Raw genomic sequence first — 18,978 nt, 5'->3', positions numbered from 1 at the left:
TACATATTAAAATACTGCACAAGTTGTCTAAGAGTTTGCAGACAGATGTTTTGATATAGTTTTGTTGTTAAAAATGGTCACCTATCAATCAATACATCAATATGATCGCCATTCACTTCAAAGGCACGTGAGACAAGTTTTCTTCACAAATTTAAGTCACACAGCATCAGATGAGTACAGTTCTCCTCATCTTGTGTGAATTATCTTTATTAAAATGTAACGGCAGCGAGAATTGTGTATCTTGAACACCGACATACACAGTATGAGTCCATCCAGTCCTTCCTGTTTGTGTCTGAGGCATCAAACATTTCGGTCCCTGCAGGCGGCTGCAGAGAGACTCCTCTTTAGTGTTGGAGGAGGGCCGTCCTTCACTGCTCATTTAGGGTTTTCCCAGCTGTCTGGATTCTGCAGGTTCTTCTGGATCTCAGCATAAATAAGAGCAGACTGCCCCAGACTGGAGGCTATAAAAACACAACAACAATCCTCTCCGTCTCACAGAGCTCCTCTCCTCTCGTTAGAAAATAAAATACTGTCAGAGTTAGTTTCCCATGATGCCCTGTCCCAGCAGACAGAGTCAGGGCAACATGACGTAGTTCTCAGCAATCTCCAGGACGTAAAGGTTGGACAGCCCAGACTGGTCATCTGTCTGACGCGTCTCCAAGACGACCATCCTGCAGAGAGAGAGGGGCAGGGAGGTCAGAGGAGAGGATTTTACAAGAAGAAGGCATAATATTACAAGAATAAAGATTTTATATGATAAGAATAAAATTCTACAATTTTAAAAGAAAAAAAATAAATAAATAATAAATAACAAGAAAAAAGCCATAATTTTGAGGGAAAAAGTTGTAATATTATGAGAATAAGGACTTAATTTAATTAGAACAAAATTGTGCAATTTTTTACAAAAAAAGTAAGAATATTACAAAAATAAAGACTTAATAAGAATAAAATTATACAATTTTAAAAGAAAAAGTTATAAAAATACAAAATAAAGCTGTAATTTTAAGAGAAAAGTTGTAATTTATTCATGTAGAGAATTTTATTTATTTTCTAAATTTGTTTAGAATAAAATTAAGCAATTTTACAAGAAAACATCCTGAAATTAACAGATTAAATCTGTAATTTCAAGAGAAGAAAGTGGTAATATTATTAATTTAATTATTCATTAGATGCTTAATTTAATTAGAATAAAATTTTGCAATTTTAAAAGAAAAAGTCCCAAAATTACAAGAAGAATTTTATTTTAAAAAATGTCGTAATACTGTTCTTTGGTACTTCTGTTGTATGTTACTTTATATTAGGGACCACACTTTATCAGAGGACAATTTTTTTCTCATATTTTAGGGACTTTTACTTTTAAAATGGTAGAGTTTTATTCTTATTAAATTACATCTTTATTCTCATAATATTACTACTTTTTTCTTGTTAAATTGCACTTTTTTTCCTCTTTTTAAATTAAGTTTACGCTGGTGTTACTTTAAACTTAATTAAAACCACATAAAGGTTTCAAATCCACCACTTTGAAATATAATATTAACATATCTAAACAAATATTTAATGCATGTCTATGAATTTTTTTTTTTTTTTTTTTTTTTTACAGATTTTCATGGCTCTCTGAGCTCTGAGGATGAATCCCACCAACTTTGGGGATCATCTGACTTGCTGCCATTAGGTCACAGTTTTTAATATCCACTACTTGCTCGAGCGAGCAGACATGAACACCACAGCAGTGAGAGAGTGATGGTGCTGCACCTGTCTGACTGCACCAGTCTGTAGATCTTTCTGGGGTCAGTGGTTTCTTCCAGCACCTCAGTGAAACCTTGTCCTCTCCTCTGCCAGCCGTGACGCCACACTGCAAGCAGCGTTTTCTCAAAATACACTGGACAGACAGACAGAGTTAAAGCTGAGCTATACTCATCTACAACATTAACCATTAAAATACAAATACCACACTTTAAAAATACTTCACTACAAGTAAAAGTAGGCGACTTTCCATTACAGATTTACACAAAACGTGGCGAAATATTTGAAATGTCGATAAAACACAATTGCAGAATAAGTGATGTTATACGACTTCTCTTCAGGTGATAACATTCCAAGAAGCATGGTGATCTTCAAAACATTAGCAGCTTTACTTTTACTGCACCACACTAGCTGTCATTATTTCCAATCCAAGGCCATGTAGGTGTGTTATGGAGCCATATATTACGTGGAAGCGGCCATGTATGAGGGTTTTCTGGGAGGTGATAGTCGACGTTTTCACAGAGGGATTGTGAATTCAAAACTTCCAGATGATCTGCTCAACTTTTGAAATTGAGGTAGGTAGGTTAATGGAATCCCTCCCACTGTAAACTGTTTCCTGTCATTTTTTAAAAAATATTCTCTCTGATGTTTTCGGTATATCACTTGTCACATGTATTTTATAATACCTCATAATTTCTAGTTGATTATTATTTGTATTAATCTGAAACTGCAAAGTGACTAAAGCTGCAGTGAAGTAAAAAACAATAACATACAATATTTATGCATTTTACTTGACCAAAAAATTTGCAAGAAATTAATTCATTAAAAGTACAAGAAAGTTACGTGTAAATTAGAGGACATTATAATAAATAAATAAATAAATAAAGGAAATGATCTGGAAAAAAATTGAATCAATTATGATAATTCTATTAAAATAATTTTGAATATAGTTTTCGAGATTAAAAAAAAATTGAAATCTTCTCATTTCTTGTAATTTGCGTTCTTGCCAAGTTGCTAATTCCTTTTTTTTCTCATGTTTTTGAAAGAAATCAAACCAATTTGCTCAGAGTTTAATGATTTGAATGCTTGTAAAAGACGTCGGAATGGAGCCCAAGAAAAGGGGTGTCGGTCCAGGTTTCAAAGGGTTAAGTACAAAATTTGAGTAAATAGTCCCTGTGGGGTGTTCTCACCTATAGACTGGACATCCTGAGAGAAGGTGGTCTCATGTGTCAGAGGCCTGTTGCTCTTCAGCTCCCCCTCCAGACCAACTATATGTACGGACTCTGTGGAGGAGACAGCGTTAGCGTAGAGTTTACACACTATTATGACAAACACACACCTGAATGTGACACTCTTTGACATTTCTCAACTACACAAATCTTTATTCTTGTGGTAGTTTTATGGATCTACTTAAATGTATTTATTTGTACATTTATTGCAAAGTTTCAATAAGTAGACCTTCATCAGGGAAAAAAAAAAATCATCTTTTTGCCTGATGAAGGTCTCGTTACCGAAATGTCTTCTTTTGTAAGATATACAGTAGGTGTGTACTACTCATCCCTTTCCTACGCACCTGTTTTGACATGGTCTGTGTAAGTAAAAGGATAAGGTACAAGGTAGATTTATTAGTAGAAATAATTTAAAAATGAAATGAAAATTTGTCCTTAAATCCTGCCATATCTTTTAGAGTCGGAGGAGGAGTCTGATGAGTCTCACAGCCTGGGGAATGAAGAGGCTCATCAAACTCCTCCTTTTTAAAATTTTAATTTCATTTTCTGACTATGTTTTTTTAAAAAAAAAAAAAAAAAAAAAGTAAAGTTACAAGAGGCTGCCTCTAAATTTCAGCCCCTGCAATACCATAAGATACTGTGCTGCTCTAAAAGACACACACACAGATCTTTGTGTTGTTCTGTATCCGAAAAATCTTTATGAATAATGACAGGTGTTAGAGGTGTTACTTACTCTCTATGAGGACGAGCAGCGAGCTGCTGTCTAACTGGTTTACTTGAACTACATCTGGGCAAGGTCGCTCTGTAATAGACACACACACACACACACACACACACACACACACACACAAAACACACACACACACACAGACATATACACACACACACACACACACACACACACCATAATCATTATAATTATTGTTATTTTGTGTACTTTTGTTACTGTTTATTGGTGACAGGTGTCTTTATTTCTCGAGCCATTTTACATATTTTAAAATTTTTTTACAATTGTCTTGTTCTGTCATTTTATTGATATTGTGTGATTTAGGGCTACTCCCTGACCCGACAAAATGTGTGATAAATGTGATGAATTAAGGAATATTTTTTATATTCATCCAGATTAAGGCTGGCTCTATATCAGATTTTTACTACATGATTATTGTGGCCAAAGGATTTCATAAGAATCATATTCTCCTGATATCCATGGAAAATTCATCTTAAAGTTTGTTTTTTGGGGGGCATTTCGTCCCTTTTTTTTTTTTTTTCTTTGTTTTTATGCAAAATATGGCTTTTTCAAATCACTTGAAATACCACATCATCCGAGCATAAAAACTTTTTTGTGATTTTTTTAAAAAACTGATGTGTTTGCATTAGGTTTTTTTTGTAATTGCAAGTTACATATGTGCAATTTCAGAATTAATGGAGACCCGGCTACGCTCAAAATGCGAGCGTAAGGAGTTGGAGAGAGGACATAATTTCTGCCACATACAAAAGTTTCCGTAACTAAAAGTCCAATCTGTTGACAGAATAAAAGCCTAACAGCCAACACACTGAGGTAGAGAGAGAGACATTTAAAGGACAAATTAAAGCAGATAGTTAGCGGTGTGGTGTTTGCAGCTCTTTGTACTCTAAAGTCTATATAATGGAGCATCAGCGTACCCAGGCCGGAGTTGGTAAACCAGGACGTGTTGGAGTTGAGGTTGATGTATTCTACGTTGATGGGCAGGTGGGGGCTGGACCCCCGAGAGACGCCGATACACACCAGCGGGTACTCCTGCTGTGGCACTGTCACCATCTCAAACACCCGCAAGAGGGTTGGGCAGTGGGAAGTCAAAATGCTGCAAGCAGGAAAGATGAAAGTAAAAGTTTAATCTGCTTTAAATATGCTCTTTTTGGGATGCATGGCGGCTTAGTGGATAGAGTGGGCGCCCCATGGACAGAGGCTTGTCCTCACTACAGCGGCCGCAGGTTCAATTCCAGCCTTGGCCCTTTGCTGCATGTCACCCACTCTGTCTGTTCCCCTTTTACACTCACGCTGTCCTATCAAATAAAGGCATTAAAAAGCCCCAAAAATAATCTTTAAAAAGAAAATATCTTCTTTTTTATCTAAAAGCATACAGCTTAAGTGTTTTGTTCAAGGACACTTAAACCGGTGATATTTTAGGCGCAGCATGAGGCTCAGCTGAGGTTCCCAAAACCATCAAAGGTCTGAAGCTGACTCTTAACTTTAACGGTGGCCATAAAGTGCTTTATTTCCCCGACAGCGGTCTTTTTATTTGCTGCTGTCAGTGTTAAAAGTTCAGTAAAAACTGTAAAAAACTTACAAATATCAGCTCAGACTCTACAGAGAAATCTCTGATGAAACTAAACGAGCTGCTTCACTTCTGAGGGAATATCAGAGAATAATCAGAGGTTTTTCTTCACATACCTTAATGAGCATGAATTTGTGCATGGGCTCGTACCACTGCAGCAGCACCACGCTGGACTCCAGACCGCAGCACAGGAACACACAGCCTCGCTGCACGCTACCTGCTGCAGGACACAACTGTCAGCTGGTTTCTCTCTCCGAATAAGAATCTGCCTCATTGAGTTCCAATTCTCAGAAAAAAGTATTTGAAAAATAAATTATAATATTTAAAAAAAAAAAAATTAAAATATTAAAAATTAAAAACACACACACACACACACACACACACACACAAAAAAAACATCAAATATATCTCCAGCTAAAAAGTTTTAGGAAGATCTAGTGGCATCCAGCCGTGATGACTGCAAATTGCAACCAACTGAAACCTCTTCTAATTTCAAAAGAGGTTTATATCCATTTAAAGGGAAGCATCCTATTTAACTTCATCTCAACACATACACCGATATTGTTATTGAAGGGAAATAAAGCTCAGATGTAATAAAACCATCAAACCTTTTTTGTTGTCATAATTCAATATTTTGTCTCACCAACTGCGCAGGTCTTGCAGCCTTTGGTATCAGGTATTTTGCATGTTACTGCAACTTTCCTGAAGACGAAATAAATATATATATAACAAAACTGGCATGAGTAAAAATGTTGTTTTTTTAAAAAAAAAAAAGAAACCAGAGCAATAAAAGATCCAGCATTACCTTGGTAAGAGTCTGTGTGTGGGTAAGGAAACCATCCTTTGGTCTTTCCGAGCATGCTCATACAGCTCCTTCAGAGAATGGGAGTGAAGCTGCGATGATTTACCTGCAGATGCAGAATCAGTTTGAAAGGTTATTTTATCACAGGTTGAACATAAGTTTAAAGACACTGAACGACCTGAACGAAAATCTGCCTGGTGCATCTCATACCTCCACTAAAGGGGGGCCTCAGTGCCTCGTTACCTGACACTGAGGGCAACTGACCAAGCCGCGGTGTTTGAGGAGTTGGGAGAGAGACCGGGTTGCAATATGACAAAGAAATATGACGTATGAAGGAATATTTATACTTTCATCCAGATTTTGATCACCATCCTCTGATCCTGGTTTTGATGACTGATCAAATTAAGTTATTTCTGCCACCTCCTGAAAATGCTAGCTATAACTCAAATCTGTTGAACGATCATGACAGAATAAAAAGCTATCATCCAAAAAAATTAAAGTAAAAATTAAGAGAGACATTCAAAACATTAATTTAGAAGGACTTCATTCAAACCAGTATAATGGTTGGGAAGCAAATGATAATGAGAAACTGGAGGAAACCAGGTAAGCCCTCTTTTAAAGAGCGGTTCACAGAGTTGGCAAACGTGGCATCATATGAGCAAATCTCTTTCAGCTGTGTGGACAGACTGAAAAATATGTGCAAAGTGGAGAGAATACTTTAGTACATTGCTGAATGTGAAGTAACTTGCAAACCACATGCATGAGACCCACTTGCACACTTTATAGGTGTCTGAGTGCTATTTTTGTGCTTGTAGTGCATATACATGTAGTAATATGGATTTATTTATTTTGTATGTTTTTTTGGTTTGTTTTCTTTTTTTCTTGATTTTGTTTTTGGAAATAGTTGTGGTTTTTTTTGTTTTTTATTCATTGTGGGGGGGGGGGGGGGGGGGGGGGGGGGGTCATCAGGCTGAAGGCGGGGTACACCCTGGACAGGTCGCCAGACTATCACAGGGCCGACACATATAGACAAACAACCTTTCATGCTCACCTAAGGGCAATTTAGAGTCACCAATCAACCTGACCTGCATGTCTTTGGAATGTGGTTATTTATTTTTTACATATTTATTATTACCATTATTCTATTTAGTGATTTATTGTTTTATATTCATGAGTATGAGTCATGTGATTTAATGACCATAGCTGACACTGTTGAAGTGAAAAATGTTCAATAAAATATTGATGAAAAAACCTATTGATTTAAGTAATTTGTTTGTTGAAGTCAGTTCCTGTAGATCAGTCCAGTCAGCAGATGCATTAAGCGAATGAGAAATCCCTCAAGCTGTAAATTAAAATACGTCTGCTGTTTTATTAGCATCTCTTCAGTATCTTCTTTTTTCAGATTCACACAACCTTTTACACTGATCTAATTACCTGAGACAGACATGAGGACGTTGTTGATGGTGTAGACCCAGGTACACTTCCCAGGATACAACTGAAAGAAAGGGAGAAGACATTCATTAAAGTCACTGCTTCCAGTGTCTCTTTCAAAACGCTACACTACTTGTTTTCAGCTTGGCGACAAAAGCTTTTTTTTTAGCATCACATCACTCCACTTCTGAGGTCTTCACACTGACTTCTTGTCTTTTAGAGAATTGATTTCAATATACTGCTGTTGGTGCTAAAAAGCACCAAATGATTTCAGGCCCAAAACCAAACTCAGACATTTTGCTTAAGTACGAACCATCGAGACCTCTGAAGTCTTCTGGTCTGTTTTGTCACCTCAGAGTCAAGACAAAAGATGAGGAGGTAGCGTTTGGTTTTTATGCGCCAAATATTTGGAACAAACCACACTGAGATCTCATGCAACATGGCAAAAAAATGCTCCATAATTTGCAAAAAAATTAGTAAACTCACAAAAAATTATCTGAAAAAAAAGAAAAAAAAGCTAGGGAAAAACTATTGTTGTAATAATCATAACTACATATTTAAAATTATGTTGCAAAATTATTTTGTTTTCATTTTGGGTTTTTAAATTTTTTTTAAATCTATTTATTTATTTATTTATTTATTTTTTTTTTTTTACACATTTTAAGGTCATTTTCTTTGACTTTTTCTTCTTCTTCTTCTTCTTTTTTTTTTTTTTTTTTTTTACCAATTTCTTGTCAATCTTTCAGTCATTTTCTTCTTTTGTTCCTCATCACCTTCTTCCCATGTTTTTGAAAGAAATCAAGCCAGTTTGCTTAGTTTTCAAAGGGTCAAAATTATGTCTCAGATAGAATAGTTATTTACTGTTTCATTTTATTACAGTTTTTTAGCACTTTTCCCCCAAGTCGTTTCCTTGTTCGGTTTTGTTTTTTACTTTTGTTTTTATATATTTTTGCTAATTTTCTAAAAACCTTTTACTCATTTCTTACTTATTTCTTGTTAAGCTGCTCAGTACCTTATTTCCACGTTTTTGAACGGAATAAAGCCATTTTGCTCAGGTTTGGTCAGTGATAAAAGTCCTACCAGCTCCATTGTGGCCTCAGAGCTGCTCAGGTTCAGGGTGTAGATCCCCTCCTCTGCCCCGACAATCAGGTGCTGGTCTGAGAAAAAAGAGAGAAAATACCAGCCGGTCAGACGGATCAAACTGACAAGAGGAGAATTTATTATGCACTTTGTTCATGGGGTGATCCAACCTTTTGTCGCCGGGTTCTCCCACGTGGTCGAGCAGTTTATTTTAAGAGGACAGCCGTGGAAGATCTTTTTAAAGTAGACCTGCATGGAGAGACAGGAGGGGAAATACATGAAGCTCTTTTCATTCTTCATTTTTGGATAATATTGATTGTGTTCATACATATGGCATAAAGTTTGGCAAGATTGTGTATTTTTGTTTAATCTTGGAATTTCCAGCGCAGCTCCTACAATAAGTCTAAAAGACACTGTGGAAACTAAATTGTCACATTCAGACTGTTGAGGTAAAAACCCATTCAAACTGACATTTTCTGATCCCACAGCCATCAAAGCATAAAAACACACATTGTATTATTTTTAAGTGTCATTCTGGGCTTTTGCCTTGAAATTTTTTTTTTTTTTTTACTATTTTTCACTTGAAGACACCATTTTTACCATATTTGGCATATGGAGAAAATGCATGCTATTTCCACTCAGTGCACTGTCACAGTCAATGTTGCTGTTAATCATTGACGTGTCCCAGGCTGGTAATATTAAAAAAAATCTACTTATACATGTAGTATATTGAAAATCTAAAAACAGTGGCATCATGACAAAAACCTTTTTTTAAAGGATTAAAATGATTAAAGTTAATGAATATTTTAGATTTATGACTAGGACTGATGCTGGTTAAAAATATCAACTCAATGAAAGTAGAATGCAATATTTTTATGTATGATATTTCTTTAAAGATTGATTTTGAAAAAAAGTGCATTTTGTGTGCAGAGCGATGTAATATTTAAGCGGGTCCTCAGGGTCAAAACTAAACATAATAACGCTGGTGAAAAAGTGTCATAAAAAAACATTTGGGGTTTAATTTATTAAAAAGATAATGAAATGACACAACAGGTTTGTCTGCTGGGGGGCTGTCTAACTTATTCTAAGCTCATATTCTTTAAGTCAAGATATTAGAATCACTTTGGAGCCTGCTGAGTTTGAATCGACTAATATGAAAATATTAAACAGACACTCAGCAGCGCTGATATGAAAGGAGGAGAACATCTGGAAAAGAGACAGCAGACACTCACGGGAGGCTTCTTCATGGCGGGGTTGACCCACTCGACGGGGTCCTGAGAACAGAAAGGAAAAGCTCATGATGAGTGTGAACAACAGGAGATGAAGATGATAAGAAAAAAAAGGGAGGAAAAACTCCATCATCTACAACTGAATATTATTCTCTGTAAACCATAAACTGAACATTTAATTCCAGCATTAGTTTCATCGCTACTTTTGAATAGTTATTAAGCCTTTGAAACCTCAATTGACATCACTTTTCTTGTGTTGATTTGACGCCCTTCACAAGTATTTAAATCTTCAAACCCAAAGCAAATTGATTTGCTTTCTTTTGACAACATAGGAAAAAAGGCAATGAGCAACTAGTAGAGCAAGAAGTGCTCTGTGTACTGAAAGACATTAATAGATTTAGAAAATTATTATTTTTTAAAAACTAGGAAAATGGTCCAAAAATTATATTTACAATGATCTTAATCATATATTTAATATAGTTCATATTAATATATCAGAAATATTACTTACATTTAAACACATTTTTTTTCCCAGGTTATTTCTGTGTTTGTATGTTTTTTGTTTTTGTTTTTACTTTTTTCCTTTGTAGTTATTTATTCATTCATTTATTTGAATATATAATATTCATGCATTTTAAAAATATTCCTCAAATTCAAAAGTTATATGTTCTTGTGATGGGGCAATGATCTGTGGACTGAGAAACTGAGATTTTTTTTCTCTCTTATCTTGGTAAAATTGCTCTCATCCCCTCATAAAATGTTCTCTTACTCTTACTTAAGAGAAAAGCAAAAATAAGACAACACTGGTGAATCCCAGAAAGCAATGGGTACAAACAAAAAATGAGAGAAAATGTGTTCGTATATTTTGCTTTCTGCATGAGGCCCACTGTTAATTAATATGAATATACAATTGAATTTTCAATTAAAGAAAAGTTACAAAAATATTTGTGCATGCTGTCAGTTATAGTGTTTAGAGGGAGAGGAAATCGGAAGTGAACAAAATCAGAATCGGTAGGTCAGACTTTTACCAAAAAAAATCAGAAAAAGGAATGGGCTGAGACAATTGTAATCAGTGCATTTCTAATGTACAAGTACCTCAAATTTGTATTTAAGCACAGTGTTTGAGTAAATGTTCTGGTAGTGTAAAGGCACTCTGAGGCCCAGTTTTACTTTGGTGGTGGGTGACGTCTACGTATGTTTTTTAGGGGGAAGCTCAGGAGGAAGGATGTCTGTCTGGTTGTCAGTTGACTGGACAGGGTCTGTATCACAGACACACACACACACACACACACACACACACACACACACACATATGGTTATGACTTTGATATTAAATACAATGCAAAGAAGAGTAACATCATGATTGTCAGACGTAATACAGATACAGATAAGAAAATGTTAACTCCTGACTTCTCCCTGTCTGACACAGTCCCTTAACATATGTAATGAGGCTAAATATTTAGGACATTACATCACTGATGACTTGTCTGATGACCGTGACATTTATTGGCAGTACTGTGGGATGTTTGCACAAGCTAATATGCTAATCAGAAAATTTGGTATGTGTTCAACATCTGTGAAAATAACACTTTTCAAAGCCTTTTGTACCCCAATGTACACTGTCTATTCTGTCTGTCTACTCTGTTTCTGTCTGTATTCTACTATGGACCTTCCCTGTGTCTGGAATAAAGTTTGATTGATTGATGAGAGGTTGACACAGAAACTGTGCGGTATCATTTACACTCCATTCATGTAAAAAAGTACATGTTTTCTGTTGTTGTACACTTGGAAAATTCAGTTTTCTGGATCAATTAATTATCTTTTCTCTTGAAAATGGACAAACTGACTCCTGATATATTTTTCCTTTTAATAAAATACACTCTCAATATTGGCTAAAATAAACAAAAGACTGATTTTTAACATTTATTTAGTTTAGTTTAGATACATCCTTCGCTTGTATAAAGGATATATCAAAACTTTTGTTTCAACTGTGTATTAGACTCAATATTATTACAGCACTGTGTTTTATACTGAAAGGCAGGGGTGGAAGAAGTATTCAGATTTCACACTGTGAAAATACTTCACTACAAGTGTAACTTCTGCAGTAAAAACTTGAGTAAATGTAACATTCTGCTGAAACAACAGAAATCTGAAAATGCTGGAGGTTTGAAAAATATGAAGCCTCACTTCATCAGTTATTCTTAATGTTTGCTATTATTGGGAAAAATGATGTTTTTATTGTGTGCATCACATTTCATACTACAGTCGGGTGCAAAGATGAGGCACTCCACCTGAGTGTCGGGAGACTCGTGGTTGCAGCGCAGGTCGGACCTGCGTCCCACTGGAGGTCCTGATGAGAGGGGAGGGGGCGTACAGAGAGCAGGGTTTCCTCGCCCGCTCCTCTTCTCCCGTCATGCTTTCCTCTGAGCTGGTCCGAGCTTTGGGCTGTATACACAAACAACATGATGAGTGTTCACTGCATTCACATGTGAAACAGCACAAACTGCCTCTTATCCAAAATGTGGTTCCCACAGGACAGCCACGCTACAAAAACAAAATAAAAAGTTGACAATCATTTCCTGCACGGACAGTGATGCTCTATAGAACAAGATCAAGGCCAAAAGGTTTGTTAAAAAAAAAAAAAAAAAAAAAAAAAACAGAAACAAATTTATTGAAAAAAATAAATTTGAAACTGAAAGTTCAAGTCTTGATCTTGAATAAAAATAAAATTAAAAAAAATAAAATTAAAAAATAAGTTAATTTCTATTAAAATGCGATTTTGACTGAATTGTGATATTGTTTCGAATATATTATTTATTGATATGTAATTTCGTATTTGAGGTCTTATTTTTATCAGTCGCAGATTTTATTTGCAGATTAAGATCAAATTTTTTTTTCAGATTCAAAGTTGACTTAAAGGTGATTTCACATGAAAGAAAACACACTTATTACATCATATTCCATTTCTGCCAATATATCCCTCTAAATCCTACACACTGGACCTACACAGCCCGGTCACTGCAACAAACACATATATAAAAAGATAAAAACATGATAATAATCACCTTTGGAGGAAGTGGAGGCGGAGTTTCATCAGTTGGCATTATGAAACTGTTGGCAGAGAGAGTGTTGGTTCAGCTGGGTGTGTTCATGACAAAAATACATGTTAATATACATGTGAGTTTATTTCGACTCACCTGGTGGCTTTTAATGTCGTGCTGCTGCGAACCAAACACAGAAAGAAAATGTCAATGCAATCTATTGTAATAATATGGTGTGTATACATATATCTATATAAAAATATATATATATATATATGAATTTATTTATTTACTTAAATTTAAAATGTTCCTTCTATTTCAGGGATTGAATATTGAACACACATTACATACACAAATTGCATTAAAAAAAAAAAAATTACTCTAGAAACATTATGCTGTATGTGATTAACTGTATATAAAGAGAAACGAGATTAATGTTAAAAACGTCAATAATGTGTTTAGACTCACCTGGTTGTTTGTATCGTTGGGCTGAAGGAGACCAAACACAGAGAGAAAGTGTCAATACAGTCTATTTTAATGACAATGTAAATACATATACATATATATACATATATATATATATATATATATAAAATGTATTTGTTTTGAGTTAAAATGTTCCCTCTACTAAGGATTGAACATTAAACACACAATACATAATACATACACTAATGACAAAAAATGAAATTACACTGTATGATTAATGGTACCGTAGGAGGAAAACATGAGAAGATTAATGTCAAAAAAGTCAAACACTCTTTTAAATATGTCTGCAGTGTTAAACACATTACAACAATTATCAGTGGTGCAACATTTTACCTTGTTTTGAAAGCAGATGAGTGGGAGTTTCCATGTGAAAACATTGCCGAAAAATGCTGATGGACATGCCTTTTAATTTTATTTTAAAAGTAATATTTTTTTTCTATTGTTTGAGCACAATTTTGTATGCAGGACTGTTTGAAATGAATCATTCACATGTTGTGATGTTTAGGGTTTGGATGCTTTCTTACATATCCACGTCGTCATAGTCGTCGTCTGAGTCTGTGTCCTGATCCCTACGAGAGAAAAGAGGGGTTAAATACTTTCATCAGATATTTAATATGACTCAGTGTCTCTGATCTGTGATGCCATTACCTCAGTGGACTCTTGCTGATACCAGTGGATCCCAGTGAAGAGCTTAACTGTAAAAAACACGTCAAATCATCTATATTAATATACATTTGTATATAAAACAGTGCACACTCACAGATTTATAAAACCTGTGTTTTTATCTCTGTATGAATGTACAATATGAGTAGTATAAAGAGTGACACAGATTTGACCTGTTTTAAATATTCAAAATTGCAGTAAATATGTGGTGATTTCACAAAATTGCAAGATTGCGCAGAGTTTGGCTGAATTTGCCTCAAATGTTGTGATCACAACATGTCAACATCCTGGAGTTACTGATGCAGTACATGTATGTATATATATATATATATATATATATATATATATATATATACACACACACACACACACACACACACACACACACAGACATATACATAGTCAGGTGTAAGTTCATATGATGCATGTGTGTTTTGTATGGATGTGTGTATCTGCACGGTATGTATCTATGTATTTATATGCATACATCTACTGCATACATACAGTATAAAATACATAAATACAAAAATTTGTATAATTGCATGTATATACAATATATATGTTTGTATGCAACATTAAATGAGTTATAAACTAATCATTTTCTGTTGTTTTCAGAGTTGAATTTACCCCCTCCCCACTAACTGAGTATCGCTTTTGCCTCATTAATAATTAGACGCATTATACTTCTGGAGTGAAAGCAGGAGGCGTCTCCAACGGATGTCCAGTGGACAGGATAACTTTTTACACTTTTACACCCAATGTAAAATAAAGTTTACATTGGATGGCTCTACAGGTACATTTTACAGAACATGGCGGCCAATTCTGACATATATATACAGTATATATAAAAACACTGAAAATGTGTACTCTTCCATAACTCTCTTCCACTGGCTATAGACAACTGTGACTAATGTATACATCTATTTGTTTGTATTAATATGTGTGTGAGAGTGCTTATGTTTACTTTTTGATTTATTTTACTGTTTGCTTATTCATTGTCCATAGCTGTTTGCTTATGTATGCCTAAAATGTATACATGTATGTATATATTTGTATCCTTGAAATTTTATTTTATATAATTCATCTCATATAAAATTAAAATGAAAAGTTTTTTTAAAAAAAAAGGACGGCATGCAAGCATTTAAATTTTGGTATTCCATGCTGATTGTACTGCAGTTTTGTTGTTTTTTTTAAATAAATAAATAAATAAATACTACTACTACTACTACTACTACTACTACTACTAATACTATAATAATAATAATAATAATAATAACAATAATAATAATAAAACAAGATCATAAAAAATAAGTAAGACATATTTCTAAAAACATGACTTGATCTGATTCTGTGTGCACAGACATTTTGTGACCATAGTTGATCTATTGATGTATTTTTTTCTTATTTATTCAATAATTTTGTCATTTTATTTCATTAACTTACTGATTTATTTTTAAATCATTTACTCATTTATTTTGTTGTCCTTATAATCATTTTGTCTAATTACACTCTTTTTCAGTATTATTCTTTAAATGTCTGCCAATTGTTAAATGTTGAAAATAATAAAGACATAATTGAAAAAAAGAGTCATAAACTTACTGTTGTGTTTGGGGATTCTTTCTTCACAGGCCTCCGAGTGTAAATCTGTTCCACTGAGTGACAACAAATATTTAACAAACTCAAAGAAACACTTAATTTCACTTGTCAAGAAAAATTTAAATAAGAGCAGAATAAATGTGTCCTCTATCATCACAATTAGAAAGAAACAGAGCTGAAACATATGAGTCGTTACAGCAGGATAAGTAAGAGCTTCCATGAGAATGAGAACAGAAGAAACATCTTACAGCTGATGTCAGAGTTCGTCCTCTCAGCTCGGTTGTGTTTGTTGATGGACTGGATCCTCTTTAAAGAGCCAGGCAGCGCCACCTTAAATCAACAAGAAAACATGACTAATTTAATCTGCAATGACAGATAGATAGACAGAAGGGGGTAATACATAAGTTGGCAAAATAAACATGTTTAAGTATCTATTTCAATTGTAAAGTAAATGTCAACCCACCAAAAGCTTTGCAAAAAAAGAAAAAAAATGAGGTGCTATCTTTCTAATATCTATTTACTCTCTCTAACCTTGGCAATTTGGTTTGATTTCTGTCAAAAACATGGAAAGATGGCAATGAGCAACTAGAAATGACCCAAAAATCAGGGAGAAAATACAAAAAAAGTTATAAGAAAATTACCTGAAATTTGCAACAAAAAAAGAAAGTAAATAAAATAAAATAAAATTAAAAATAAAACCTATCATGAAAAGATCCTAAAAAATATGTCTATTTTTCTGTAGGCTAATTTTAAACATGTAGATATAAATGTATATTGAATGATATTTTTCCATAGTTATTTGATGGTTTTCTACGATTGTCTCTCTCTTTTCAGGTCATTTCTTTGTCAACTTTTTTTTCTGCAGTTTGCCCGACATTTCACTCCAAGTTGCTGATTTTATCAATTTGTTCATGTGTCAAAGGTTTAAATACTTGTGAAAGGTGTCTGACCGCAGTACAAGAAATGAATGTGGTTCAGACCTCCATCTCGTCGTCCTCTGCCACCAGGCAGGTCTTCAGTTTCTCAGGGTGTCGAAACTTCTCCAGCAGGTCCAGGGTCAGCTCCTGGTTCAGACACTGCTGGGTCAGAAACATGTGCTGCAGAGAGGGGACGAGGTGGAGACACAGGAGGCATAGTAAGTAAGGAAAGCTTGATCTATGTAGTACTTTTTAAAACATGCAGTTACAGAGCACTTCACAAACACATTGAAACACACTTAAAATAAATGAATTCATTGAGTTTCAATAAACTGAAATATGGAAAACAGTACCATGAGAGACAGACAATACCAAAACATAACAAAGGACGGAGACAGAGAAGATAGAAACAGTAGGTGGGTTTCCATTACACTTTTCTGTTAGGTGTATTTTGCATTTGCAATTTCAATTTGCGCAATTTGAGGGTTAACGGAAACCTGCGTCATGGATGAGCAGGAGGAACATGACAGAGAGATGGAGATTCAGACCGGCTCAGTCCAAGTAAAACAGACACTTACAGGAGGCAAAGAAAAAGGGAAATACTGAGACAAATACTGTGGTCAGCTGTTGATTTAAATCTGCATAACTTTTTTTTGTCAAATATACCCTCTCTCTAACCTCTGTCTTTGGTCTGTACCAGCTCCTGGGGGAAATGTCTGTCTCTTTATCCCCCACATGCTCCATTATGTTCACCTGCTATTCCCTAACTGTTTATTTGCTGCCTAGCAGGTAAAGCACAGTGGGTTTTGGGGAGTTTTGCTTCTGAAAACACTATATCCATTATAGATTTACGCAAAATGTTAAAACGATAAAACACAATTGTGAGATGACTGTGTTTTTACTGAGGGATGTTATGCAACTTCTCCTCTCATGATAACATTATAAGATGCATGGTGATGGATGTTCAAAACATTAGCAGCTTTATTTCTATTGTAGCCACCACATTAGCCGTCATTTTTTCCAATCAATGGCGACGTAGGCGTGTTAAGGAGCAATAATGGAAAGGCAAGCGGCCACATATGAGGGATTTCTGGGAGGTGAAAGTCCACAATTTCACTGATTCCGGATGATCCGCTCAGCTTTTGAAGAGTTATGTGATGATATAACACCTCTTGTAGCTCCTGCTGCATCATGAGGGAGCCAGTTTCTACTAACAAGCACATAGCCACAGCATCATGTGACCTATAAATGCAAAAAAGTGTTTCCGTAGCAGTTTTGCAAAATATGGCTTTTTTCAAATTGCCTGAATTACCACCTCACACGAGCCCAAAAACTATTTTGCAATAAATTGGGAGGTTTTTTTTCAAAATCAACGTGTTTCCATTACGTGTAATTTATATTCACAAATTTAATTTGCACAATTTGAGGGTTAATGGGAAATGTGTTAATGTGTTGCAGATGCAGTTGATAATTCTCTGTAGGTTCAACACTACAAGTCACTTCACACATCGTCATTTGATACATTTTTGTTATAAAAACATTAATTATAGCTGCTCGAAATTGTTTAAGATCTCTGTCACACTGTCCCTCATGTCAGTTTGTGTCATAATTAATGTTCAGCTGACAGCTTGTGTCCTCTTATTCATTCATAATAAACTGATCAATCTGATGTAGAAGTGACACCAAATAAAGCTGAACTGCAGCATGTGTGAGCGGCACTGACTGCGAGCATCTTGGAGGCGCTGGGTCTCTTCTTCGGGTTCCTCACCAACATGGCCTTCACAAAGTTATAAAACATGGACGACCTGCAGACATGAGAGCATGTTGGTGGCATTTTCAAACACAGAACTGAACTGTACGCATAATCTACAAATACTGACAGTATACACATGTATAAAACATAATTGTATTTACATCCTGCTAATCTGCCAATGTACAACCCTTTTAAACCTGGAGAAAACTGGCTTGATTTTTTTTCAGTAACATAAGAAAGCAGCGAGCAAATTAAGAGGACATGATGCTAAAGTTAGCAAGAATTAGCAAGAAATTAGCAAAAAGTACAAGAAAATTACCTGAAAATCAACACAAAAGGAGCATAAAAAAACAAAAACTAAAAAAAAAAATAAAAATTGAAAAGTTAATCATTAAAAAGGAAATGACCTGAAAATTGACATGAAATGTCTCTAAAATTTCAAGAAATTCAGTATATTTATTTAGTATAACTGTTTTTTATTTAAATGTTTTAAATATGTTACAGGGAAAAAACATTTTTTGAAATAAAATTCAGCAATTCTTTGTTTAATTTTCACATCCATGTTTGTCCATTACTTTTTTTGTTGCTATTTTCTTGTTTTCTTTCTTCCTTTCTGTCTTTCTTTCTTTCTGTTAAGTTGCTTGTTGCCTTTTCCCCATTTTTTAAAGAAACCAAACCATTTTTCAAGGGGTT

The 18,978-nt window shown here is 34.7% G+C and overlaps 1 pseudogene; it reads right to left on the bottom strand.

Annotated features, from left to right (window-relative positions):
- Positions 1 to 137: 137 nt before the first annotated feature.
- The window catches only part of LOC121942946, a 49,635-nt pseudogene continuing 30,794 nt past the window's right edge, over positions 138 to 18,978 (bottom strand).

The sequence above is a fragment of the Plectropomus leopardus genome, chromosome 5 (genome assembly GCF_008729295.1).
Source record: "Plectropomus leopardus isolate mb chromosome 5, YSFRI_Pleo_2.0, whole genome shotgun sequence".
Classification (NCBI taxonomy): domain Eukaryota; kingdom Metazoa; phylum Chordata; class Actinopteri; order Perciformes; family Serranidae; genus Plectropomus; species Plectropomus leopardus.
Note: the sequence above shows the minus strand (reverse complement) of the source record. Positions and strands in the feature narration are given on the sequence as shown.